Below are 27,763 nucleotides of genomic sequence, written 5' to 3'. Positions count from 1 at the left end.
ATTACTTTTATGTGGGAAATGGCTAGATGTAGTTACTTTAAAGCCAGGTCTGGCTCAACAGAGTCTAGTCCATTGATCAGCACTGAAGTAGGTTGGGTGGGTTAGGGTTAGCCACTTTACCCTTTAACTACTGTAAATTACTCTGAGGTCACACAAGCACAGAATAAATGTAAAAAAAAATCCTGCAGTCAAATTTGATTGATATGTTTTTTTTTTATTTATCTTTTGTTGACTTAATTATTCCCACTAGACTAGCTGCCTCTCTTCAGGGGAAACCTGAAGTGGTATCTATGCTACCTAGGGGAAATTTGGTCAGGGCATATTCTTCCTCTACTCTTTTCATATTTTACATCCACCTGAGCTATGTCCAACTCAAGCAGATGGTACCTTAGTTTAACATCTCATGCGAAGGAAAAAGCAGTCATGAGTGCAGCACTTTACAGCCATGAAGGGTGCATAGGAAGTGTCGATAATCTATCAGCCTGTTGTGGAAAGAAAACCCACAACCTTCTGCACCAAAGGCAGATGTGCTATCTGTTGCACCACTGACACTGCCAAAATATACATGCTGAGTCAAATGTTGCTTTAAAGCAAAACAATAACAAACAGCATTTTAGAAAAATAAATGCTGAAGTATTCACCTTTATATAGTTGATTGTAAATTACTTCAAAAGGAATAATGTATAAGCCAACTGTTAATTAGTCCGTGTGTATGTGTGTGTGTGTGTGTGTGTGTGTGTGTGTGTGTGTGTGTGTGTGTGTGTGTGTGTGTGTGTGTGTGTGTGTGTGTGTGTGCGCGCGTGTGTGCATGTGTGTTTGTGTCTGTGTCTGCGCACGCTTAAGAGCAGATGTGCATGACACACACACACACACACACACACATACACACACGCACACACACACTAATATTATAGTCTTTTAGCAAGAGTCTAGCTTAAACAAAGCTCAGATTAAAGAGTCATACTCACCTACAGTCACATGGCATCTTGAAGAACCAACAGTTCTCAAGAAAAAACGAAACTTCCCCTCTGGTAGGAATTCCACTCAGAAGTTCTTGTATGATGGGTATTTCTGCTCCAAGGTGAGAGTCTCTTTTCATCCTTTGTGATGCTGAGTGATGTTAACCTTGTACTTACCTGCACAGACATACATTCATGCTACAATAAAAAGGTGAGCCTTGTGTGGTGAAAAACTGAAGGCATGACTTAAGTGTTCTACAGCTTCTTGGGACAGCAATTGAAGTGTGATCACAGGCACTGCTTCATTGACATCTGCAAGCTTTTAATACTGCCCATTATTCTAAATGTATTAAAAAATAAAAATAGGCTGTTTCTGGAAAAAAATATGTTGAACTGTAGTTGTGTGCTGTTTCATATTCTGTAAACAAATGAATTGCACAATAGAAAAAAAGCCTTGCATCTTGTATTTCTATCAAGTCTTCAAATGACTTCATGTCTAAGGAATTCACCAGCATCAATACCCCCATGTTGTTTTGCCCATCAAGTTTAGCCTTCCACGTTAGTCTCGCTTTACCTCTCCTATTCAATATGTTTGCTTTTAATGAGCACTGTTAGCTGCATTAAAGAAATAGCAATCTAGTAATTCCTTTCATGCGCTCACCATATCTTCTGTGAAAGAGTGTCTCATTGCAATTCTATTTTTCTTCAGATAGCACTGTGTAGATACCCTCTTCCCCTGATTAAGAAATGAATGGAATTTTCACAGAAACGTGTATGCTGAGTTTCAGTGCTCTAAAATGCACTGCTTTGCATTTAGTAGTTTAAATGTAAAGAGCACTTAAGCAGTGATGGGACAGGATTGGAGTTTACATATTCTAAGGAAGAAACAATTGTCAGCAATTATACCATGTTGTTTCACACTATCTAACCAAAAGGAAAAAAATCAAAACAGATGCTGACCCATTATTTGGTGCAAAAGAAAATATGGATTTTTTACAGCAGTAGATATTTATTATTGACACTATGTTTCTAATGAGTGATACCTCAGCTGCAGTACTTTGTTTGGAGGACTCAGTGGTACATAACCACTGAAAGGCTAAAGGGAGAGATAGATAGAGAGAGAGAGAGAGAGAGTAAGAAAGGGGCAACTAATTAACAAGGAAACCATAGAGGAAGTAAGTCAAGCAAATGAGGGCAAAGCTGCAAAAAATAACATATTTATACAAAATAGAGCAATGTAAAAGGTGCATTATCATATATATAGCTACCTTAAAAACTGACCATGTGAGACATTAGTGAGAAATAGTAGGTGGGAAAAAAGAGATAGAAAGGGACATTCATGGAAAGACAATATCAAACATGAGACAAAGAGCACCATACATAAATTTTGGGTTGTTTTAGAGCTAAATCCATAACCTTCAAATCTCACTGTAATATATTTAAAAACTTAAAATGTTGAAGACAAAACAACAGTAAAAATGGTGTATGACACAAGGAGCAAAAAAACAGCAAAACATGCACCAATGCATTTGGCTTTCCTATTCACTGGGATATGCCGCAGAGGCAATTATATTTTGCAAAGGGTGGGTTTGCATGGGTGGTATGAAGCACCAGGACAAAACCCTTGTGAAAATAATGTATTTGTCAATGTTTTGTTGTTTGCTGCATTTTGTGTGTAACGTGTCCTTATTATTATTGCTGCTAATCTCAAATAAATGTATTTCTGCTTCATGCAAGCTTTTTATCTTCTAATCGGGTTCTTCACTACCCTATATGTTTTGTTACTGTTGTTAAGTACATCGTTTTCTTACATGATCCACTATGTGAAATTATAAAGGTCTGAATAAAATTATTCTCATGTCAATATAACATTTTATCTGTAAAACATAGGCTTAGCTTCCAAAAGCCATTTTAAGTGCTGAAAAGAAAATTATTGTAAAATAGATGTGAATACTCTCTTATTTATTTGAAGAATGGAATAGGATTTCAAAATTGTGAAAAGTACTTTGTAGGTGGAATTGACCACATGCATGTTGCTTGCTACCTTTATTACTCCATGTAGATTTAACAGCTTTTTTTAAACTTCAGTTGAATATGAAAGATGTTTTACAGAATAATTTGCAGAATTATAGCATTGTATTTTTCTTTCTGTTTAGACTGTCTAACGTGTTAAAGTATTAAAATGACTAAAGGAAATCTCCTCATTATTTTTGTGTGTAAGTTTATTTATTTATTTTTGTAAGTAAGACCTGAAATGCATTGTCTGTCAGGCCCTTTCTACACTGGACATGAAACAAAAATGGCAAAAGTTATCCCGCCATACCCGTTGAAGTGTTTTGATCTGGTTTCTCCTTTTCATGCAACTTCTTCGCCTTCTTATGAATATCAGGGCAGATTTGTCATCCAGTCCATTAGTCATCCTCATCAGCCTCCTTCTCTTCATATAATAATGACAACGTCAAACAGTGTATTAAGTTTAATAACAATGACAATGTCATACAGTGTATTAAGTTTAATAACAATGATAATGTCATACAGTGTATTAAGTTTAATAACAATGACAATATCAAACAGTGTATTAAGTTTAATAACAATGACAACGTCAAACAGTGTATTAAGTTTAATAACAATGACAATGTCATACAGTGTATTAAGTTTAATAACAATGATAATGTCATACAGTGTATTAAGTTTAATAACAATGACAATGTCATACGGTGTATTAAGTTTAATAACAATGACAATGTCAAACGGTGTATTAAGTTTAATAACAATGACAATGTCATACAGTGTATTAAGTTTAATAACAATGATAATGTCATACAGTGTATTAAGTTTAATAACAATGACAATGTCATACGGTGTATTAAGTTTAATAACAATGACAATGTCAAACGGTGTATTAAGTTTAATAACAATGACAATGTCAAACAGTGTATTAAGTTTAATAACAATGACAATGTCATACGGTGTATTAAGTTTAATAACAATGACAATGTCATACAGTGTATTAAGTTTAATAACAATGACAATGTCATACGGTGTATTAAGTTTAATAACAATGACAATGTCATACAGTGTATTAAGTTTAATAACAATGACAATGTCATACAGTGTATTAAGTTTAATAACAATGACAATATCAAACAGTGCATTAAGTTTAATAACAATGACAATGTCATACAGTGTATTAAGTTTAATAACAATGACAATGTCATACGGTGTATTAAGTTTAATAACAATGACAATATCAAACAGTGTATTAAGGGGTCTGACTGGAGAGATGATAAGTCAGCAAGCAAAGGAGAATAGTATGATTGAAATTAAATTCATTCTAAAGTCTTGGTGAGTACCTTCATAAGGTGGACCCTGTTTTTCACAAAATCTCACCAAGACGACACTGATTTATAGACTGTATTTTATATAGCATATATCATGGACAGAAGTATGTCAAAATTTAAAAAGATAGCTGGGTGCACAAGACCCAGAATAAAAAAGTGCCCAATCCTGGTAGGCACACAAGTGCCAGGAATGGAAAAAACGGCAGTGTAGAATCCTCAAAATACTGAAACATTCCTACAATGGTACCAGGCCAAGCCCAGGGGGAGGATGGCACCCCATTGTAGAAAAAAGTAGCAGTCCACAAAAGTCACAAAAACTGATAGGCCAAAGAAGAGCCATAAAGGCAACAGAGTGGACTATTGAGGATAAGAAAGAAATTATGTATTGTTACTATTATGTAAAAACCCAGAATTTCCAGACACAAGATATGCAAAATAGATTGAGAGAAATTAGAGGAAATAAAAATACTTCTACAAGAAAAACTGTCAGAAGCTTCAAATTAAAATTTGTGTTCATTAATACAACAGATTTGTGAAAAACATTATATAAACCAAGAAACTTTGAACTGTTTGGAAAAAGAAGCATCTGAGGAAGTGTGCAAATATAAACAACAAAACCTAAAGATTTTTGAAAAGTATAAAAAAGAAATATTGACATGGGAAAGAAAGAGATATTTGATATTGTCCAATATTTATGCAAATCCGAAAGCCAAATTAATCAATACAAAAAGGGCAGCCCCAGAGATATTCAAAAAGAAATACAGACAAATACATCCAGATATGGAAAATTTCACAATAAAAACATGATATTGCAAAAAAGGAATGCAGAAAAGAAGATTAGTAAAGTAGAATAAAATAAAAAAAAACAGAAGTTGAAGTTATGGGATGCCTGCGAAGTGAAGAATTTGGTGTAGAAGGTCTAATAGGTTACATCACAGGATGATGGAACAAGTCCCCAGAGTAAGGAAAAACAGGAAGATCGGGAGATATCTGAAGAAGAAATATGGACACGGGAAAGAAAAAGAGATTTAATATGGAGTAGTATTTATGCAAAGTAGAAAGCAAAACTAATCAATACAAAAAGAGCAGCACCAAAGATATTTGAAGAGAAATACAGGCAAAGAAATCCAGACATGGAAAGCTTTACAGTACAAAAAATAAGAAACAAAGAGGAAAAGTAGAAAAGGAGATTACTAATGGAGAAGTTAAAGAAATAGCAACTGAGGCTATGGAGTACCTGCAAAGTGAAGGATTCAGTGTAGAAAATCTAATTCAGAAAACACCACAGCAGAATAGAGCAATAGACATCCAAATTAAGAAGAAACCAGTGTAACGGGAAGCAACTGGTCAGTTGCAATATGAAGATATTTTGGAGCCTTCCACAGGAAACCAGCATAAATGTTCACTTGAAGCTGGAGAGCAAGGGAAGGAACAGGAAACTGTGACAACTCTGATGCAGTTAATGTTGAGGAGTGATAGGCCAGTGAGGTCCCGTATGACAGAACAACAGATGGCACAGGATGAAATTGAAGAGAATGTTCCACAGGAAGATGGTATAGAACTTTCTATAGAATGCCTGCAGGATACGAAAAACAAAAAATGTGCCCTCAGTTTAGAAGAAAATGAGCTCAGAGAAGAGTTGCATGATAAAATAGAGACAGATAGACATATTAAGATCAATGAAAGAAATAGACTGCAGAAAGTCAATAAAACCCAGAGGGTTAGAGGTTTGATGGAACAAATAAACACAGTGATTGGAACTGTCCATGGAGAGCCATGCGATATAGTGGAAGTAAACTGGATGTATTACTGTGCAGCTACATTAATAACAGATAGAATTCTACCACAGGAGCACGGGCTAGTGAGGGAAAGGAAGGGGAGAGACTGAATACCATCGTGGAAGTATCAAATAGAGGAAACTATGGAACAATTAACACAAAAAGTGTCACTGTTAGAGGAGTGTAGAAGGGGGAACAGATCAACAGAAATGCTCAGAGGGATAGACGTGGTACAAGCAATGCACAGTATTATAACAGATCAGGATTTATCATGCGCTATTGCAAATAATCAACTAAAAATATCAGCACAGGCAGAAAAACTTAGAAGATACACAGATAAATATAAAAGAAAAGTAGAAAATAAGCAATTGATTGATGACCCAAATAAAGTTTTATAGAGAATTGGGAAACAAGATAAAAGGAACTGAAAGACCACCAAAAAGAATAAATAGATACATTCTGGAGAAGTATCTATGACGATCCTGTGGAACATAACAAAGATGCTTAATGGATAGAAGAAGTAAAAGAAAGAATAACAAGTTCAAAGGTACAGGATATGAAATGGGATAAAGAAACAGCCAGAGAGCTTGAAACAAAGAAGAAAAGCCTCTAATTGGAAAACCCCAGGCCCAGATGCATTACCTAACTTATGGTAAAAAGTATTAACATCTTTGCACAAAGATTTAGCCATGAGTAAGAACTATTTATATGCACACCCAAACAGACACCAACCTGGCCAACAGCAGAAAAAACAATGCTCCTACTTAAGAGCGAACCTGCAAACTACCCTAAAAATTATTGACCAATAACTTGCCTTCCAACGACGTATAAACAATACACTGGAATTGATGCTGACAGAGTTTATAATCATTTAGAAGAAAACTCAATTATGGCAGTAGAACAAAAGGGCAATAAAAGAAAGTCATATGGAACAAATGATTATTTGTTGCTAAATAAAATCATAGTGTAGATCTGTAAAAATGGGAAGAATCTAAGTATTGCATGGATTGACTACAAAAAAGCATTTGACAGTATCCCAAATTCATGGATAAAAGAGTGCTTAACAATGTATACGATACACCCTACACTGATAAACTACATCACAGTGACCATGAAACAGTAGCATACCACTTTGCAGTTAAGCCATGATAAAGGACAAATTATTACTCTATGAATAAAAATCCAAAGGGGATATTCCAGGGTGACTCTCTGTCACCATTGCTCTTTTGCCTTGCCCTTAACCCATTAAGCTGTCTGCTTAACAGATTAGGTCATGGCTATAATTTGGCTCCCAGAAAGCAACAAAGTATAAAGACTTCTCATCTTCTCTTTGTCAATGATTTAAAACTGTATAGCTTATCAGATGAGGAACTGAAAGCACAACTGCAAGTTGTCAAAACTTTTTCAGATGATATAAGAATGTCATTTGGTTTTGATAAATGTGCAAAAGCAATGTTTAAAGCCGGAAAGCTACAGCACCAAGAAAACATCAGTTTGGGACAGAAATGTGATATAAAAGAACTACTTAATCAAGAAGACGTGTATAAATATTTGGGAACTGATGAAGGATCAACAATGAAACATGAACAAATGTGAATACAATTTATTAAGGACTTTTTTAGAAGACTTAAATTAATCCTGAAAACAGCGTTGACATCTAGGAATAAAATTCAAGCTATAAACCAATTTGTTCTCCCTGTCCTAACTTACAGTTTTGGAGTGACTGACTGGCCCCAAAAGGTGTTAGATAGATTAGACAGGAAAATAAGAAGGATGCTTTATGCTCATCAAATGATTTATAAAAATCACTGTATACCAAGACTATATATTCCCCATTCTGAAGGAGGTATGGGACTACTTGAAATTGATTACATGTTTAGATCTGCAATTGTGGAACTGCATACATATCTGCTGACCTCACAAGACTCGAATACAGTGAAAGTTTTGAAACATAAAGAAAATAAATCTAAGATAACTTCCCTTCTTAGTCTAGCAGAAGCATATCAGCATCAAGCAGGAATGGAAATCAAATCAGAAGTAGATAAATATCAGGAAACAACTAAATGTGCCAAAAAACAAAAGAAATAATATAAGGTGAAGATCAGATGAGAAGGCAAGAAATGTGGAAAATACATAAATATAGTTCCAAATACAGAAAACTCCTGGAAGAACCTCATGTTGATCAGGATCAAACACAGCAATTGTTAAGGAGAGCTGAATTCAAATAAAAAGATGAAAGGTTAATATTGGGAGCCAAAGATAGTGGCCTATGTACTCATTGGTTTACAAAGTCCATTGAACATGTGGGAGAAACAGACAAATGTAGGTTTTGTAAAACAGAATTGGAAATGGTTACGCACCTTTTTGCTGTTTGTGATATAATAATGGCAGAAGGACTGTATTCTGAAAGGCATAATAATGTGGCAAGACTGTTGCAGTGGGGATTGTGCAAACATTATAATACTGAAGTAGCTGAAAAACACTGGAAACATGAACCACAAAGCATCATAGAAAATGATGAAGTCTACCTCACATGAGATCACTCATTACCAACAGTTTAAAAGACAGATGTGAGAAAACCAAATAGAGTGGTCCATGAAAAGAAGACGAAAGTAGCACCGATCATTGAAATCTCTACACCCAGTGACTACAGTGTCTTGTGTACAGAGAGACACAAAGTCATAAAATATCAGGATTTGCAGGCAGAAATGAGAACATTGTAGAAGAAAGATACCCAAACAGTTTCAATAGTAGTAGAAGCAATGGATCTTATAAAAATAATCTACAATCGTATTTAGATATGTTACCAATCCATGTAACTCAGTACAAATTGCAGAAGGAGTCATTACTGGGCACATTACTGGTGCTGCGAAGAGCACTTCTGGCTGACATCAACGATTGAAACAATACTAATTTCATGAACTTTAATCATACCTTGACTTAGAAATGGGGTCCATTCCTGGCATGGCAAGATTTGGAGAAATTAAAAAGGAAGAAACTGTATTAAGTTTAATAACAATGGCAATTTCATACAGTGTATTAGGTTTAACAGCAGGCTTTTCCTCTAAATGGTAACTTCAGTTCAAGTCTTACCTGGGATGCAATGTGTCCTCACATCACTGGTGGTGGACAAAAGAGATCAAAGGAGATTGCGGATCCTTCTGGAACTATTACACACATTTCATTGATTGCCTTCTCTAGCAGATGGTTCACCTATCTTTTCTTTTCTTTCTTTCCTAGTCTCTCTACTTCTCTCATCTCTCTAACATTCCTTGTATAAGGTAATGGCAATGTTTTGATTTGTATTTATTTTTTTATTAATTTCATTAGTTCTGTCTTAGCCCCACACCTAATCCACAGCAATCTAGTTTACATCTGGGAAGCATAAATTCAAGCCAATGACAAAAAAGGCACAGTAGAAGTTCCTCTCATTAGAGCAAGTATTTGTTTATTTTCCCTATAGCTTGTGTGGGCTATTTACAGTGTATTTTTTATGTGACAGTGTGTGGAACTAAGTATGGCGGCATACTTGTAATTCATGTGAACAGATATGGGACAGAAATGCAAAACCTGAAATGAAGGAATCATCGTCAACTGAGAAAGAGAGAGAGCAGGAATGCGGACCCTTTATCGATTTATGGGGACAAGAAGGACAATGAAGTCATGTGTGGTAAAAGGCAGACCTTGAACTTCTCTGACCCTCACATCCATTCCAGTATCAGACAATAGCAGTCCGGCTATTGTTTTTTGTTTATAAACCTCTGGTGAAAGTATTCTGACGGCCATTGTATCAATTTGTCCATGGTACTTGCTCTCTGCTTACTAGTTATGCTGGTCTGGTTTTGTCCTCATGTGCCCTTATGGAAGTACATTGTTTGCATATTATACATTGCATCTTTTCTTATCACGTTTGGTCAAGAGGTCATATGGAGGCACATGCTTGTAATATTATCAAGGCAGCAACTGGTGTAGAAAACAAACAGCACATTTACCATACCTACCTTTAAACAGCATATTTACATACCTACCTTTAAGCAGCATATTTACCATACCTAACTTTAAACAGCATATTTACCATACCTAACTTTAAACAGCACATTTACCATACCTACCTTTAAACAGCATATTTACCATACCTACCTTTAAACAGCATATTTACCATACCTACCTTTAAACAGCACATTTACCATACCTACCTTTAAACAGCATATTAACCATACTTACCTTTAAACAGCATATTTACCATACCTACCTTTAAACAGCATATTTACCATACCTACCTTTAAACAGCACATTTACCATACCTACCTTTAAGCAGCATATTTACCATACCTACCTTTAAGCAGCATATTTACCATACCTACCTTTAAACAGCATATTTACCATACCTACCTTTAAACAGCACATTTACCATACCTACCTTTAAGCAGCATATTTACCATACCTACCTTTAAGCAGCATATTTACCATACCTACCTTTAAACAGCACATTTACCATACCTACCTTTAAACAGCATATTTACCATACCTACCTTTAAACAGCACATTTACCATACCTACCTTTAAACAGCATATTAACCATACCTACCTTTAAACAGCATATTTACCATACCTACCTTTAAACAGCATATTAACCATACATACCTTTAAACAGCATATTTACCATACCTACCTTTAAACAGCATATTTACCATACCTAACTTTAAGCAGCATATTTACCATACCTACCTTTAAACAGCACATTTACCATACCTACCTTTAAACAGCATATTAACCATACCTACCTTTAAACAGCACATTTACCATACCTACCTTTAAACAGCACATTTACCATACCTACCTTTTTTACAGCATATTAACCATACCTACTTTTAAACAGCATATTTACCATACCTACCTTTAAACAGCATATTAACCATACCTACCTTTAAACAGCATATTTACCATACCTACCTTTAAACAGCATATTAACCATACCTGCCTTTAAACAGCACATTTATCATACCTACCTTTAAACAGCATATTTACCATACCTACCTTTAAACAGCACATTTATCATACCTACCTTTAAACAGCATATTTACCATACCTACCTTTAAACAGCATATTTACCATACCTACCTTTAAACAGCATATTAACCATACTTACCTTTAAACAGCATATTTACCATACCTACCTTTAAACAGCATATTTACCATACTTACCTTTAAACAGCATATTTACCATACCTACCTTTAAACAGCATATTTACCATACCTAACTTTAAGCAGCATATTTACCATACCTACCTTTAAACAGCATATTTACTATACCTAACTTTAAACAGCATATTTACCATACCTACCTTTAAACAGCACATTTACCATACCTACCTTTAAACAGCATATTTACCATACTTACCTTTAAACAGCATATTTACCATACCTACCTTTAGACAGCATATTTACCATACCTACCTTTAAACAGCAAATTTAACATACCCACTTTTAAACAGCATATTTACCATATCTACCTTTAAACAGAATATTTACCATACCTACCTTTAAACAGGATATTTACCATACCTACCTTTAAACAGCATATTAACCATACCTACCTTTAAACAGCAAATTTACCATACCTACCTTTAAACAGCATATTAACCATACCTACCTTTAAACAGCATATTTACCATACCTACCTTTAAACAGGATATTTACCATACCTACCTTTAATACAGACACCTGCACATCTTCCCTTCTCTTTTTTTCCTGCATTCTAAGAGTATGTGTAAATGCCTCTTGGTATCAGGTTTTATATCCCTCTGTGTTTGGGACATATTGCTTTTATTTTATTGCCCACCTAATATTCTGTACCATTCTTACTACTCATGAATGTAAACCTGATGGCTTGTTGTATTTATATTATCTGTCAAATGTACAAATCATGTCTATATTCATTGCTCTACATTCCTATGTCAATGCTAAGTACTGATGTAAATTTTTTTTTTGCATACTGCTATTTAACTTTGTGGAGCTTTTCTCCCTGGGCCTCCACTGAAAATGGGTTCTTTCAAGGCCCAGTGGACTTTCCTGGTTAACTCATTCCCTCCAGTACAGCTCTTTTGAGTGTGCACCTTTAACTCCAAGTGGGTGTGGCTTGAGTCTTTAAAAACTGAACTTATCACCTTACAGTTCTAACAAATATTCATTGACACAGATCAAATATCAATACAGTTGTGTTTGCCATTATTTATGCTTCAAGATGCAATCTTCTGATACCTTGCATGTTGCATGGTTTTGGAATTATTAATGCAAATATGAACAAGCAACATTTGATGCCTAGAGGCGCAGTAGGAGGTAACTGCAGACATTTGACGCCTAGAGGTGCAGTAGGAGGTAACTGCAGATGCACCTGGAGGGGTCACTCGGATGTAATGAGTTAACAAATGCAATAAAATAAATAAATAAAATAAAATAAATATTGTAACAGAAATGCCTTGCAGGTGTGGCTGATTTACTTATGTGCATATGGCACTCCATGCGTCTGTAATACTCTTTATATAGTTTACCTTCCCCTTGTTCCATGACGTTCCTATACAGGAGACTGTTCTCATTTCATTACTTTCTAGTGATCATTTATTTTTTATTACCATATATAGGAATACGCTGTGTCATGAATCTTTTTAAGGCATATTGTAAGGCTGACTGTTGCTGCGACCATACTGGCATGTATACTGCTCACCCTCTGCTGCATGGCCATGTCAGCAGTTACTGTTCTGTCATTGTCTCTGTGGAATGACCACATGAGTCTCCTGTGAATGCACTCCATGCTCTTCCTCCCCCTCTGCCTTCCTACTTTTCAATCTGCTGCACAGCTCTGTGACTTTATTTTATTTATTCTCATCATGTGTGGCACACCTTGGCTGTACCAGGTGTTCTGTGTTCTATATTGCCACATTTATTTATTTAATTTTATTTTACATTTGCTGACTGGGGAAGTCCAGCTGGGCATAAAGGCCTCTTTTTAGTGGAGGCCCGGAGAGAAAAGCTCCAGTACATGCAGTATAAACAAAATCTTTTACCTTATATAATATCAAAAATGTCCAGCAGAATACAATAAAATACATTTTACAATGTCAAAATAGATAAGATAGTAACTATACATACATTGGCAAACCATCTTATATTAACTATACTGTATACAGACATAGTTAAATAACAATTGTACTTGTAATCTTGCCCAGCAATTCACTTCCACATTTGCACCATTTCTGTTATCCCCCAACCATACTAGAGACATTGCAGTTTACTTTTGGTTGACTTCTAGATGACTGCTGATGGATTTATTTTGACCAGACAGTTCCTCTAAGTATGTCATGCACTGCACTTTGCATATATAGCTGCTTTCAAAATGGTACATTTCTGTCTTCATAGATGTCTATGTGCAATGCATTTCAACTTCCACTTAGCACCACACTACATTTCATGTGTATATATATATATATATATATATATATATATATATGTGTGTGTGTGTGTGTGTGTACAGTATACACACACTCACATGCACACACACATATGAAGTACAGCTGTATCTTTCAGGAAATAACTACACCAACTGCGAACAATTCTAATGTTGTCAGAAAACAAATCAATGCTAGTATCATTAAAATATATGTTTGATGTACAATCCTTCACTTTCCTTAACAATACAAAATAAAATATCAAGATTAAAATGCCTAATTATAAGGCAATCACTAAAGTCTAAAATTAAAGCATAAGGAAGGCTACTAGCCTATAGAAAATAAATAAATAATGTTATTGTTTTTGCAAAAATATGTACTCCATAGAGATTCTGACCCATCATTATGTCCAGGGGAAATTATGTACATAAGAAACTATAAAGACAAGGCTATATATGGCATTTTAAGAAACAAATTCTGTTTAGGTGCATGATGAATCAAGTTAAAAAATAAGAAAAGTAAAAAAATATATATTCCTAATAGCAGAAGTTAAAAACTGCATTTAAAATTAGTGCAAAAGAAAGCTGCATTTGTCCTATTTTATTTTTCAGGGAGCAATGGCAAGCCATATAGTTTCTTTCCTGAGAACTTCAGCAGGAAATGCTAATAAGATGACACATTCTTAACAATATTGTAGATCTGGTATAAAAATAACCTCTTTCCTCTGGAGTAACAGCTTCTAGAGTGTTCTGTTTCCAATCAGAGGAAGGTTGTTGGTATGCATCTTGTATGGTGACTTAACACTCCATTCCCCCACCCCAAGAGCAAAGCTTATGAATTGCTGCAAAATTAATTTGTTGTCACTGTCTTTAGAATCGAAAGTTGATTTAAAATTTAAAAATATAATATTCTTATCTGTATTGTTTTTTTGTCATTACAGTTCTATTTTTCTTGCATTAATGCTATTAATAGCATACAATATTTACAGTATTAACTGAATGGAAGGCAATCTTCTGTTTGGATACTGTGCCTTTTCTCAACTATATTCATTTATTATAACATTCAGATAACATTTGATCAAGAGAAACTCCATTAGAACAACTCCATATCATGCTAATAAAAATGAAAGTACAATAAAAGGGACAAACAAATATACATTAATAATCATCCCATTATTTAGCATTAGATGAGTGTTATTACAAGTTACAGTGATGGCTGACTGAATGATAAATAAAATAGCATATAGCAGGTAATGGCAGAAACTTAGACTGGTGAAAGAAAGTGTGCTGTGGACAAAAATGTATACCATAAGAAAATAATTGTAGAAAAAGACAAAAATGGAAAGGGGAAAAAAAGAACAAATCATTTGTGATTTATACATTTCACACAATTACTGTGTATTTTATGACTGTGAATGATTTCTCAGGTTCATGTAGTAAAACAACTATTATACCATCTGAGGGACTATGGTACTCATATAGCTTATGGAAAGAGCATTTCTTTGCTTTCCATGTGCAGCATATGTAAGATACAGAGCTAAAGGTTAACTGTATTCTTGGTTTGCTTTGCTGCAATGGTAGAAGTGAAAGCTGTATCAGAAAAGCACTGGGAACTGAATGTGATTGTCAGTGACGTAGCAGTGCAGGTGGGACACTCACAAGTCTAATAACTAAAAGGAAGCTGAAAACTTATATACATACATTAAACTTACAGATTAGCAGAACAACCAAACTTTACCATAACAGAGAAAAGACAGCAAGTAGCTCTTCTGAGACTATCTCATTTTATAACTACCATTATGTATGATTTGCAAGAGACACTGTGATTCTATGTGAAAATAGTGAATGACTAAAACTGAGAATGATTGTTATAGGTTCTGACCCCCATCCACTTTGTCTCTTATGTTACTTTACTTCACTTCACTGTTTTGATTTTCAGAACTTCTCATATTCCCTTCTCCAATATAGACCATCACTGCTATTCTGGGTGATCTGTAGTCTAGTCTTCCATTAGAACCAACATTTCCCGAAGGTCTTTCTCCTGTTGCCCTCTACCACACCACCCATTTTCCATTAAGTACAGCTTACTAGTTACCCTCTCCCATTCCATTCTCTGTTTCACCCCATGGCACACTGCTTCCTTCCTCCAGCTTACTGACACTCTCTAATTGTGACATTCTGACAGTGTTTCAGAAATCATTAATTGTCACACACACATCTTGATACTACTAAGCATTACTTTATGAACTGGTCTGCTTTCTTTAGTGTCATTGTACTAATGTCCACTGCCCAAATGTCACTGAAGCCAAATTTATCAGTGAGCTGAATGTTTACCCATAATGCCATGAGGTATTTTTTATTAAACAATTGACATCTTAAAAAAATGATGTTCTTGCTTATCTTTTAGAAACCATTCCATTTGATGGATGAATGTGTTGATTTTTAAGTGTCTCCATGATGAAATGTTTCAGCAAAGAAATGTTCCTGATGTATTACAGATGGACATATTTGCTAATGTGTATTCACATAAATAGTACCCTTACTGGGCTCAGTGCATGCCACCAAGGTTGTAGTATGAAAGACAAGGCTAGCTAAAGTTTTAAGATGTTCAATGTTTTTTTTGTCTTAATTGGTATGTTAACAGTTTATTCTCTGGATTGCTACATATCCCAGTACAGATCAGTTAATTATTGTTATACGTTATTACAGCAGATTTGCCCATCACTGCAATTATTTATTTATTTTTCTAGTTAATTTGTCTACCAGAGTAGTACAGTAATCACAACAGACCATTTGCAAGCACAGCCTGGCAAAGAAATTCACAAAAATAAATAAATAAATAAATAAAACAGAACAAATTCACAAACATGAAGTAATCACAGAAGGTACAGAGTCCAGCAGACAACTGAAACAATGAGCAAATTTAATAATGAATTTATTTATTTGTCTTTGTTGACTAGGAAGGTTTACCTGGGCAAAGCCCATTTTCAGTGGAGACATGGGGAAAAAGGCACCAGCAGATACATTTAAGATATTCTTGACAAAACTTTTTACAAAGGTACATTACATAGATACTTAAAACATCTAGATACAGTCAGGTAATTGGTCCGTAGTGACACTTTACAAAGATAAAACAGGTATTTCTTCTGTGCTGACATTATATATGATTTTAAATTCTAAGCATAAACAGTTTAGTGTGCAATCAGTTCATGCGCAATATATGTGACAAGCAGACAGATATGTGGGTAAGGAGGTTTACCTCATCGATGTAATAATAAATAAAATTCATATAAGGAGTATGAAACATTAGTTAGTAGGTAGTGATAGCTACATAATAGTTAAAGCTAGAAGATGAAGAGAGACAATGTACAGCAAATGAGCCAAAGATAGTGGGGGGCAAGTACTACAGTACAAATTGGCATAGAGCCTGGTTATAAGAGAATAGTGGAGAGTATTTGAAGGAGATAGATAAAATGGGAAGTTCAGAAAGAAATTTAATTGTAAAATGTGTATTAACATAAAACTATAGTTGAGGAGGAGGAGTAGAAAGTTGTGTTGTTCAGAACAGGATAGAAGCTTTAAAGACATAGGAGGATATGCTATGACAAAAGAAAATGGAATTACGCAGGTGAGGAGCATGTGCGTGACCACATGTGGTTTCGGTACTGTTTTAGTAAGTGCTTGAAGGCAGAATGTTTCATGGTCTGTTTTATACATGTTGGGATGGTGTTCCAGAGTTTAGATATATAATGGGAGTATACGGAGTCATCTGCCTAATTATTAGACTTTGTTGGATTACTAAGGAGCTTATCGGTTGACTGAAGTTCGCTAATTAGAGAGTAGTGCTGTAGACTATCTTTTAATAAGATTAGAAAGATATTAACAGAAAAGAAAAACAAATGTGGATTAATTTTGGTAGCAAGTAAGTGAGGTAAGCAGCAGGTGAGAACAGAAGATGACAATAGAAGTGATGTGGGTGAGAAGGGAGTTAGGTGATGTGTCAAGTGGAAAAGCATTTGCAGTCAGATTTTTTTAGGTGACTTTTGAGCTGTGCTCTGAAAGTCAAGAAAGAGTAGATTTCTTTTAGGAGAGAGGAAGGGGCTGTCAAAGAAAGAGAGGTTGGTGCAGTGCAGTTTGGTGCAGTGCAGTTTGGTTTGGGGTTGGTTATGGTGGCAAATTCAAATGTATTCAGTAAGTTTCATTTATCTTTTCACATTGGTCATGAAGTTTTATCACATCTTACAAGACTTAGTTTAGCCAAATGCATTTATATAATAGCTCTCCTACCTTTCTGAGTACTTTATAATGATTATTATACAATGATGAAGGTTATAAAAACCCAAACTCCAATAAGATTCCCTGAAAAAATGGAATAACCTCATAATTATATCTGTATAAGCAAAGGCTAATCTGTTCTCAGCATAAAAAATTCAGCAATTGGTTACTGAGGGGAAAAAAACCTGCTGACATGTTCTTTTCCTCAGTAAGTGGCAGTTTCTTAAAAGTAACTCAATACATATTTAAATCCATTACAATACATCCTTGTGTCTTTCAAAATTCAACTTCACTTTATCGTTTCTTCTTGTGTTTTAAAACGTCTATCTCATTCTATTTACTTCACATTGTTTTGCCATTAGAATGAATTACAATGTTCTTTACCTCACTAAAGTCCATCATTCAATATATTCTGTAGTTCTAATATCTAACTATTTATCTTAATTATTGTAAAAAATGGTTTATTGGTTTTCCCCACTGTGTTACAACATTCCACAGAAGAACAAATGAAAAATTATTTAAAAACCTAATGCATCCTCTCCAATGCATGAGAGCAATATTACATGGTCAAGTTGTGAATCGTGCTTTGATATACTCACTTTACTGTATTTGATCATGTGGGTTTCACCCTAGTGATCAAATTCCATCAGTCCTACATAACCATGTATACATCATCGGTGCAAATGTATTTGAATGTGATTTTGTAAAATCACACTCTACAAGCTCTCTTTCTAGTATCTCAAGAGTCAGAGAGAAAGAGAGAGAAAGAGTGCAAGAGAGACTTTGTTCATTCTATGATATGTGTTCCCTTACATCAGTTGTTTATTGTCAGGCTTTTAGCATTCATCTCAAAAGTAAACATGTAGTGTGCTATTTTTTTAAAAAGCCTTTCATTCCACTTCTAGTGGCTTACTGATTTTCATATTTTGCATATGTTTAGGTGCGTGTGTGTGTGTGTGTGTGTGTGTGTGTGTGTGTGTGTGTGTGTGTGTGTGTGTATGTGAGAGTATGTGAGTATTTCTGCCTTACGTTTAGAGTAAAGGCTAGGAAAAGATACAGAATTAGCATTTTGCATGTGTGATGGTATAGCTCAAGTGCATACATGTCTTGTGTTGTATATATGGCTAGAGTTAGGGACAGTAGCAAGACTGTATTTATTTATTTATTTATTTATCCCTTGTTGACATGGTTCGTTCCACTAGGCTAGCGGCCTCTTTTCAGTGTAGACCTGAGATGGTATTTCTACTACAAGGGGAAATTTGGCCAGGGCACTGGGGAACTTCCTCTGGTCTTTTTGATAGATGCTCTGGGATCTTTTGCATCCACTTGAGCTGCCACCAAGTCATGCAGATGGAGTCTTAATTTAATGACTCATCCAAAGGACATTAGGGTTATCAGACATGAGTAAGATAGCACAGGGGGTAAACCTCTGCTTAGCTATATTAAATCCGCGGTTAAACAACAATTAAGAAAAGAGAAAAAAACTCAGTGAATATTTGCTTTTTTACTTTAAAATATTCTGTCAGTCCTGATTCAGCCAAATGAGTTTTCAGCTAACATGATTTCAGTGAAATTTATTATGTTAGTTGTGATTCATTGAAATGTTTGTTTGTGTCTTTCGGCTTTTCCCGGTTAGGGGTCGCCACAGCGGAACTCCGGTCCGCTAATGATTGGTAGTGGATTTTTACGTACTGGGTTACCAGCCCTGACACACAACCTTCAATGAAGGCACACCCCATTCACGTATGCCTCCACACAGAAGACTTTCTAGCTGAGAATCGAACCGGATTCAGTTAAAAACAATTGCTACCATACACACACACACACACACACACACACACACACACACACACATATATAATATAGCGATATATAAATAGATTATATACAGACAGATATTTACATATATCTACACACATGCATGACCACACACACACAAATGTGTGTATATATATATATATATATATATATATATATATATATATATATATATATATATATATGTATATAAAATATATTTCTAAGCAAAATGGTAAAACTCGTATGAGGGACTGTTCCTTAATTTGTGCCATAATATCAAAGTGCACATTTCAAGAAAGTATATTTAAAGAACATTTGCAGAGAGTTACCACCAGATATTGATATAATGAAATTCAAAAGCATAATGCCACCCCAAGATACCAATAAACAATGACAACAGTTAGAACAATTCTGAGAGAGGACAACATAATGGCTTTTATACCAACCTTCAGATGTAGATAACCAGTTTATATGTTTCAGTAAGCATAGGACACTTAGCTACACTTAATGTCTCTTTCTTGAGTTTGCATGGCACATAATGGTAAACCAGTTAATAGGTCCCAGTAAAAGCATTTGGTGAACACCAACTGACATAATAATTATAATAATAAGTCTGACTATAATATATGACTGCCATGGATACAGATGTTGGCATAACATTCAGTGCGAATGATGACAGCTGGGGCAGGAAATCTGTGGGAGTACACTGAAAAAAAACTTCAGTAAAATATATAGTTATCTAACAACAAGCAAAAACAAAATAGTTTGTATTTAAATAAATGCAGTTGTTCTATTAGTCATATTATTATTATTATCATCATGATTATCGTCATTATCAATTTAAAGATAGCCGGGAGCCCTGCACCTTTCTAGTTTTTTTTTTTTTCAATATACAGTTTGATCAGATAATTTGCCTTGCTGGTGCACAATCTAATATTTATAATAAGTATCCTATTGCCATAATTTCCAAGTCTTTATTATGGCATTTATAGGCTGATATCTTTTTTCTCCTATTTTATTGTTATTCTGATTTGAGGTTTGGTTGCTATAAAAAGATATAATGTGTGTTTTTACATGAAAAGTGTACCCCTGAAGTAGCCAGCCCTTATAATGCTACCATGGCTGCCTCTGTTGCGACACTGTTGACATGCTACTGCTGGGGTTGCTTCTCCTGTGGCAAGGTACATATGCTGTTGCCAGAGTGGCCTTCTCTGTAACACTGTAGATACACTGACACTGCGGATGCCTCGCTGTTGTATATCTGCTGGCACCACAGAAGCCTATCTTGTGGAAGTGTATATATACTGAACCTGTAGTCGCCTCTACCTTGGCAGTGATAACACTGAGATATGGCGGCTGTCTTTGCTGATGCACAGGATCATTAGCACCACGGGCTTCTCTGTTGCTGTGCTGCAGATATAGCAGCATTGTAACTACTTCTGACATTGTGACATCAGTGCAGACATACAAGCACTGTGACTGTTTTCTGTTATTGCACTCTAGATAGCATGTCATTGTGGCTGCCTCTTCCAATTCAGGACAGATATGCTGACACTGTGGCTGCCTGTGCTGTGGTGGTACTGACATGCAGATACTGATTCTACTTTTGTTAATACAGAGTACACAGTTTGATTCTTCTTTTGTTAATACAGAGTACACAGTTAGACAATGTGCTTGTCTCTGTTGTTCTGCTTGTAGCTATATATCTAATGTCACTGTGAAGACGTCCTAGTACTATGGACATTTTGTGTTGCTACATAGTAGACATCAGCTGGGTATGGCAACCATGTGTTGCTAAAGGTTAGCAAAACAGTCCACTTATGCTGTGCTGATGAAGCCATAAGAAGGCTGAAACATGCATGTCCACAGCTAGTGGAGTTTGACTTTATTGACCTGATTTTGTCCATAACAGACTTACAAAGAAAAAAGTCATGGGCATTCATAACTGCCATATAGCTGAAACACCGGCTGTCCATAAAGGGTCATTTGCATATATCCCATGTGCCTCTAATACAAGAAGTTTAAGGAATTACACAGTGGAAACTCTAGCTTGACTAGATTTTTATTTTAACTTTTACTGATTGGTTTGTCTGTGTGACCTTTTTGATCATTGTTTTATTATTGCGGTGTAAAGACAATGTTAAAATGACACTATATTTCTTTCCACTATCACAGCATATATATGCTACTGCTATTTATATTTCTACTATCACAGTGTGGATATGCTGACATTTTTTTTTTTACTGTGACAGTGTATATATGCTGGATATGCTGGAATTATAACTGTTTCCACTTCCTCATTATTAATATGCTGGTACTATTTCACTTTGCACTATTTAAATATAAAAATGCATAGGTACTGTATTTTCTTCGACCATCAAACTGTAAATATGCTGGCAATGTGTTTTCTTCCAGTGATATGGTGTAGCTATGCTGGGATGACATCTGCTTCTGCTGTCACAGTATGTGTGTGTGTGTGTGTGTGTGTGTGTGTGTGTGTGTGTGTGTGTGTGTGTGTGTGTGTGTGTGTGTACTGCTAACCATCAAAAGAAAGATATTTTAGGTCAAATCTAAAATGATCAAAATCAACAAAAATTAAAAAACATCAGGCAAAACCGCTCAAAGCACAAATAATTGAGGTACACCCCCATAGCACCTGCTAATTATATATACCAACTCTGAGACTGCACAACAGCTGGGTAAGGGCAAATTCCCTTACCTTGCTGTATCATGATCCTATACAAAATGCTGTCAGCAGAAACTCCATTGAAAACAATGCTCAGTCTTATGAGCATTTGCTGTTATTTACAGCCTGAAAAAATGTTCACTGATATGAGTGTTCAATGTTTCAGACTGCAACTGGATGTAGATAAAAGTACTGACACTGTGTCTCCTTCCATTGTCACAGTGTAGACACACCTGTGCTATACTTTCATCTGCTTTTATAGCACAGCTATACTGGCATTACATTACCTGTCGCCCCTGGGATTCAGGTTACTGGCTAAGGCTCTTGCCACCCCTATAGTGCCTTTTTTAGGCAAACTTCAAAGGACAAAACCACCACCGTAACAGGTACAAGCATGCAAAATCTGAAGGTAATGCTACTCAATGCTAGAAGTCTAAACCTCAAAATGCACTCTCTCGAGGCACTCCTAAAACTGGAAAACATTGATATCTGTGCAGTAACTGAGACCTGGTTCAAGGCTCCAGAGAGCACCCCTGCAATACCAGGCTACAACTCTTACCACACTTTTCGGCCACCAAACCAGGACCAAAACACTAAAGGTGGAGGAGTGTCAATATTCACCAAGGATATTCACACCACCAGGCTAGTTGGCCAACACAATGTGTCTGAAATTCTCCAAGTGCAACTAACACTAGGTAAGACTGCAATCCAAATTGTAGCTTGCTACAGATCCCCCACCATACCCCAAGATTCTCACTACACCTTTTTAAACATACTGGAAAATATTAAGATAGAACCAAACACCCTAATACTGGGTGATTTTAACTACCCTGCCATTAACTGGGAAAACTACTCATGTCCCAACACCTTTGCGCAATGGTTCTTGGAATTCATAAATTCCAACGCCCTGGATCAACTAATCCATAGTCCCACCAGGGGCTCCAATATCCTAGACCTGGTCATTACCAACATGGCAAATCAATGCTCCATACCTATGGTCACCCCCTCGTTAGTCAGGTCTGACCATAAGCTAATCACCCTTAACATCCACATCCCATCCCCACCCCCCAGTAAAGATTACCACCACAAAAAACTTCTCCAAAGCCAACTTCATGCTACTCAAGTCAGAAGTGACAAACTTCATGAGACCCATGCAGACGGGAACTGAAAGTTCCACTGCTGAATCCTACACTAAGGCACTGTACGAGCACATCCACTCATGCATGAATCGTGCCATCCCAAATAGAACCAAAATGCTCTCATCCAAAAAAAGGAAGCCAATCTGGTGGTCCCCTGCCATAAACAAACTTTACAACAAAAGGAAGAAACTTTTGCAGAAAAGAGGAAAATCCCAGGATGCAAAAACTCCCTTACTAGCCTCAGTAAGAAACTGAGATGCCTCATAAAATCCTCCAAAGCTAGTTATAAAAATAAAATTGCCAAAGATTCCAAAGACAACCACAAAGCATTCTATAACTATGTCAAGAATCTAAATGGCAATGCTCAGATCTGCTCTGAGCTAAAACAGAATGGCAATAAATATACTGATTCAAAGGATATTGCCAATATCCTGGCAGATCGATTCAGTGCCAACTTCACCCCCCTCTCACCCCATAAATGGCCCATCTCAATACCGGAAGATTGCCAAATTCCAGTAATAACGGCCACACAGGTACAAAACGCACTCTCTAAAGCCAAGAATACAGCATCCATGGGACCAGATGACATCCCGGGCTGTGTACTACATGAACTACAATATGAACTGGCACCTCACCTAAGTGTCATGTTTAATCTTAGCCTCACCTCAGGTTTCGTGCCCACTGAGTGGCGCAGAGCTACAGTTATCCCAATCCACAAGGGGGGATCCACCTTGGATCCCGGAAACTACCGTCCCATCAGTCTGACAAGCCTTATCTGCAAGGCCATGGAGCGTATTATCATGGAACTTATAAACAAAGACATTGGCAACCTTCAAACACTGGACCCCACCCAGTTTGGGTTTGTGAAGGGCCGATCTTGTCTCCTGAACCTGATTGACTTCTTTGAATCAGTCTCCAGAGCCATGGACAAGGGTAAGGTGGTCCACACAGCCTATCTAGACCTTGCCAAGGTCTTTGACACCATCCCCCACTCTGGAATCATAGATAAACTTACTAAGTTGGGTATTAATCCCTATGTCACCCAATGGGTTGCTAAATGGCTTACTGATAGAACCCACACTGTAAAAGTAGCCGACTCCAAATCCAGCTCCAGACAAGTGACAAGTGGAGTACCTCAGGGTTCAGTCCTGGGGCCGCTCTTGTTTGGCATCTACTTCTCTGAAGTACAGGTCAACACCAACGGACTCTGGCTAACAAAGTTTGCAGATGACTGCAAACTGGGAGCCATTATTGAATCCCAAATGATGTGGATACTCTACAAAAGGGCCTTACAGAAACAGATGCTTGGTGCCAGAACCATGGGCTCAAGCTCAATGCCAAGAAATGTATTGTTATCCCCTTTGGGAAAAAACATGTATCCATGAATTACCATATAGGTGGCAGTACACTAAACACAGAAAGTGTGATAAGAGACTTAGGGACACAGGTGGACAGTGGTCTCACCTTCGATAACCACATCGCCACAACAGTCAGGAAATCCTTCTATGTGGCACACCTCATCACAAAGGGCTTTTCATCCAGAAAAAGGAGGTAATTGTCCCACTGTACTCATCCCTCATTAGACCCATTATAGAATACAACGCCCCATTTGGTATGTACCTCTCAAGACATCTGCAACAACTGGAAAGGCCTCAGAAATACCTCACTAAAAGAATCACAGGCCTAAAGCAGATGCCCTACGCTGACCGCCTTAAAACTCCAGCTATACTCTGTCGCATATCGTCTACTCAGAGGTGATCTCTGCTTAACATACAAGGCCATGTCAAACCCATAGCTGTTGGACATGCTACACTTAAAGAAATCCCAATCCCTCAGAGCTACACGCTCCAGGGATCTAAACCTTGTCATCACAATAAACAAAACATGCTGGAGGGATAGGTTCCTGACCCAGAGACTCCCCAGACTCTGGAATAGATTGCCCATACATGTCAAGCAGAGTGCCTCTTTGGACCTCTTCAAGAGGAACCTTGACGATTGGATGGGAGAAAGGAAATTCACCCCAGGGATCACGTCAGTCGCCCTGCTAGACAGGGGTCCAGGAAAGTAAATAATGTGGGAAGAAATAGCCAGGGAATTTTTATGGCTAGGCTTGTATAGGCCCTAGGGCTGATAGCCTAGTACCAGCCTATGAACCTATGAACCTATGAACATCTCCTTTCACCGTCACAGTGCAGACAACACTGGCACTCTATCTGGTTGTGCTGTCGTTTTCATTTTGTAAGGAGAATTTTTCATCTTCCACAAATAATCTGAATCTTAAATTATCCGTTATTTAAAAATACGTAATTCTGTGAATAAAGACGCTCAAATGAGTGAACAATAAAACCAGTGCTAGATAATATTTCCGGTAATGACATTGGCAGTGGTTTTGAGTTTCAGACCATATCATTTTTAGGTAACATTCCCCACTGTAGCTGTCAACTCTGTCTACAGCTAGCCATTTCATTCCTCTCCCCTAGTTGTATAAAAACATATACGGATGCAGAGCAAGGGATTCATGGCTGTTATCCAGCAAGAGTCAGGAGATTTTGTTTTGGTCGGCTTGTAATAGTCTTCCCCTGTTGGTCAGTAAATACAGTTCAATGGCTACTATTCCAGGCTAAAGCCAGTGCTCACTTGTGTAATTCATGAAGGGCAGCTGGAATGTGAGAACTCCTTGGCAGGACTTGATCCCCTGAATAAAAAAAAAAAAAATATATATATATATATATATATATTTTTTTTTTTTTTTTTTTTCAGCTGCTCTTACTGTAACTGTCTTAGTTGCTCTTCTGCATCCTGTTATCTGTTCAGTCGCTCTTACTCTGCACTTATTAATGCTTGTTAGTAGCCTTCTAATTTACTGCCTTCTGCACTTGTTTTTTAGTCATTTGTTAATTGCATTTATTTGAACTGTATTTGCTGTAGTACTGCTACACACTCGGGTGTGCTGGCCTGCACTACAATTTGAATTGTATTTACTGCTGTTTTAGCCACTTTTCTGTAACAAAAAAAAATTCTAAGCTTGTTTCCTACCTTTCCTTTAACTAGCCAAGTCCAGATACAGACTTGCTGTATCCAGGACTGTTGATAAGCTTCTGAGCCCCCCAAGCCTTTCTGTGTTAGAGGGAAGCCTTCTAGCTTATCAGTGGGAGGGGTAAGCACTAGGTAGCCTATCTAGGTAGCCTATCTACCATGGGAACAGTGGGTTTTGGCCCAGAAATTGTAGTTCATTGGCCATTTGGGCAGTTTTTCCATCTCTTTCGACTTTCTGGTTAAAAGCCTGTTTTGCGTTTGGTCCCTGCCTTTCCTATAACTAGTGTAGTCCAGGTACAGATTTGCTGTATCCAGGACTGTTGGTAAGCTTCTGAGCCCCCCCAAGCCCTTCTGTGTTGGAGAGAATCCTTCTAGCTTATCAGTGGGAGTAGTAAGCACTAGGTAACCTATCTACTACAGGAGGAGTGGTTTCTGGTCCAGAAATTATAATTTATTGGCCGTCTGGGAAGCTTTTCCATCTCTTTCAACCTTCTGATCTAAATGTCTGTGTTTGCACTTGTCTCCTGCCTTCCCTTTTACTAGTCTAGTCCAGGTACAGATTTGCTGTATCCAGGACACCTAGTAAGCGTCTGAGCCCCCCAAGCCTTTCCGTGTTGGAGGGAAGCCTTCTAGCTTATCAGTGGGAGTGGTAAGCATCAGGTAGCTTATCTACCACAAGAGGAGTGGTCCCTGGCCCACAAAAGCTAGCTATTGGCTGTTTGAGCAGTTTTTTTCCATCTCTTTCAACTTTCTGGTTTGAAAGCCGCACTTGTGCCTGTTTCCCGCCTTTCCTATAACTAGCCTAGTCCGGTTACAGAGTTGCTGTATCCGGGATTGTTAGTAAGCTTCTGAGCCCCCAATCCTTTCTGTGTTGGAGGGAAGCCTACTAGCTTATCAGTGGGAGTGGTAAGTACTAGGTAGCCTATCCTCCATGGGAAGAAAGAGTTTTGGCCCAGAAATTGTAGTTTATTTGGCCGTTTGGGCAGTTTTCCATCTTTTTCAACTTGATGGCTTAAAAGCCTATGTTTGTACTTGTTCCCCACCTTTCCTGTAACTTGTCTAGTCCAGGTACAGATGTGCTGTATCCAGGACTCTTTGTAAGCTTCTGAGCCCCCCAAGCCTTTCTGTGTTGGAGGGAAGCCTTCTAGCTTATCGGTAGGAGTGGTAAGCATTAGGTAGCCTATCTACCACAAGAGGAGTGGTTCCTGGCTCAGAAATTGTAGCTATTGGCTGTTTGGGCAGTTTTTTTTTCATCTCTTTCAACGTTCTGGTTTAAAAGCCACACTTGCACTTGTTTCCCACCTT

Source organism: Protopterus annectens, chromosome 12.part0 (assembly GCF_019279795.1).
Source record: "Protopterus annectens isolate FY-2018-M chromosome 12.part0, PAN1.0, whole genome shotgun sequence".
In the NCBI taxonomy this organism is placed as follows: Eukaryota; Metazoa; Chordata; order Ceratodontiformes; family Protopteridae; genus Protopterus; species Protopterus annectens.
Note: the sequence above shows the minus strand (reverse complement) of the source record.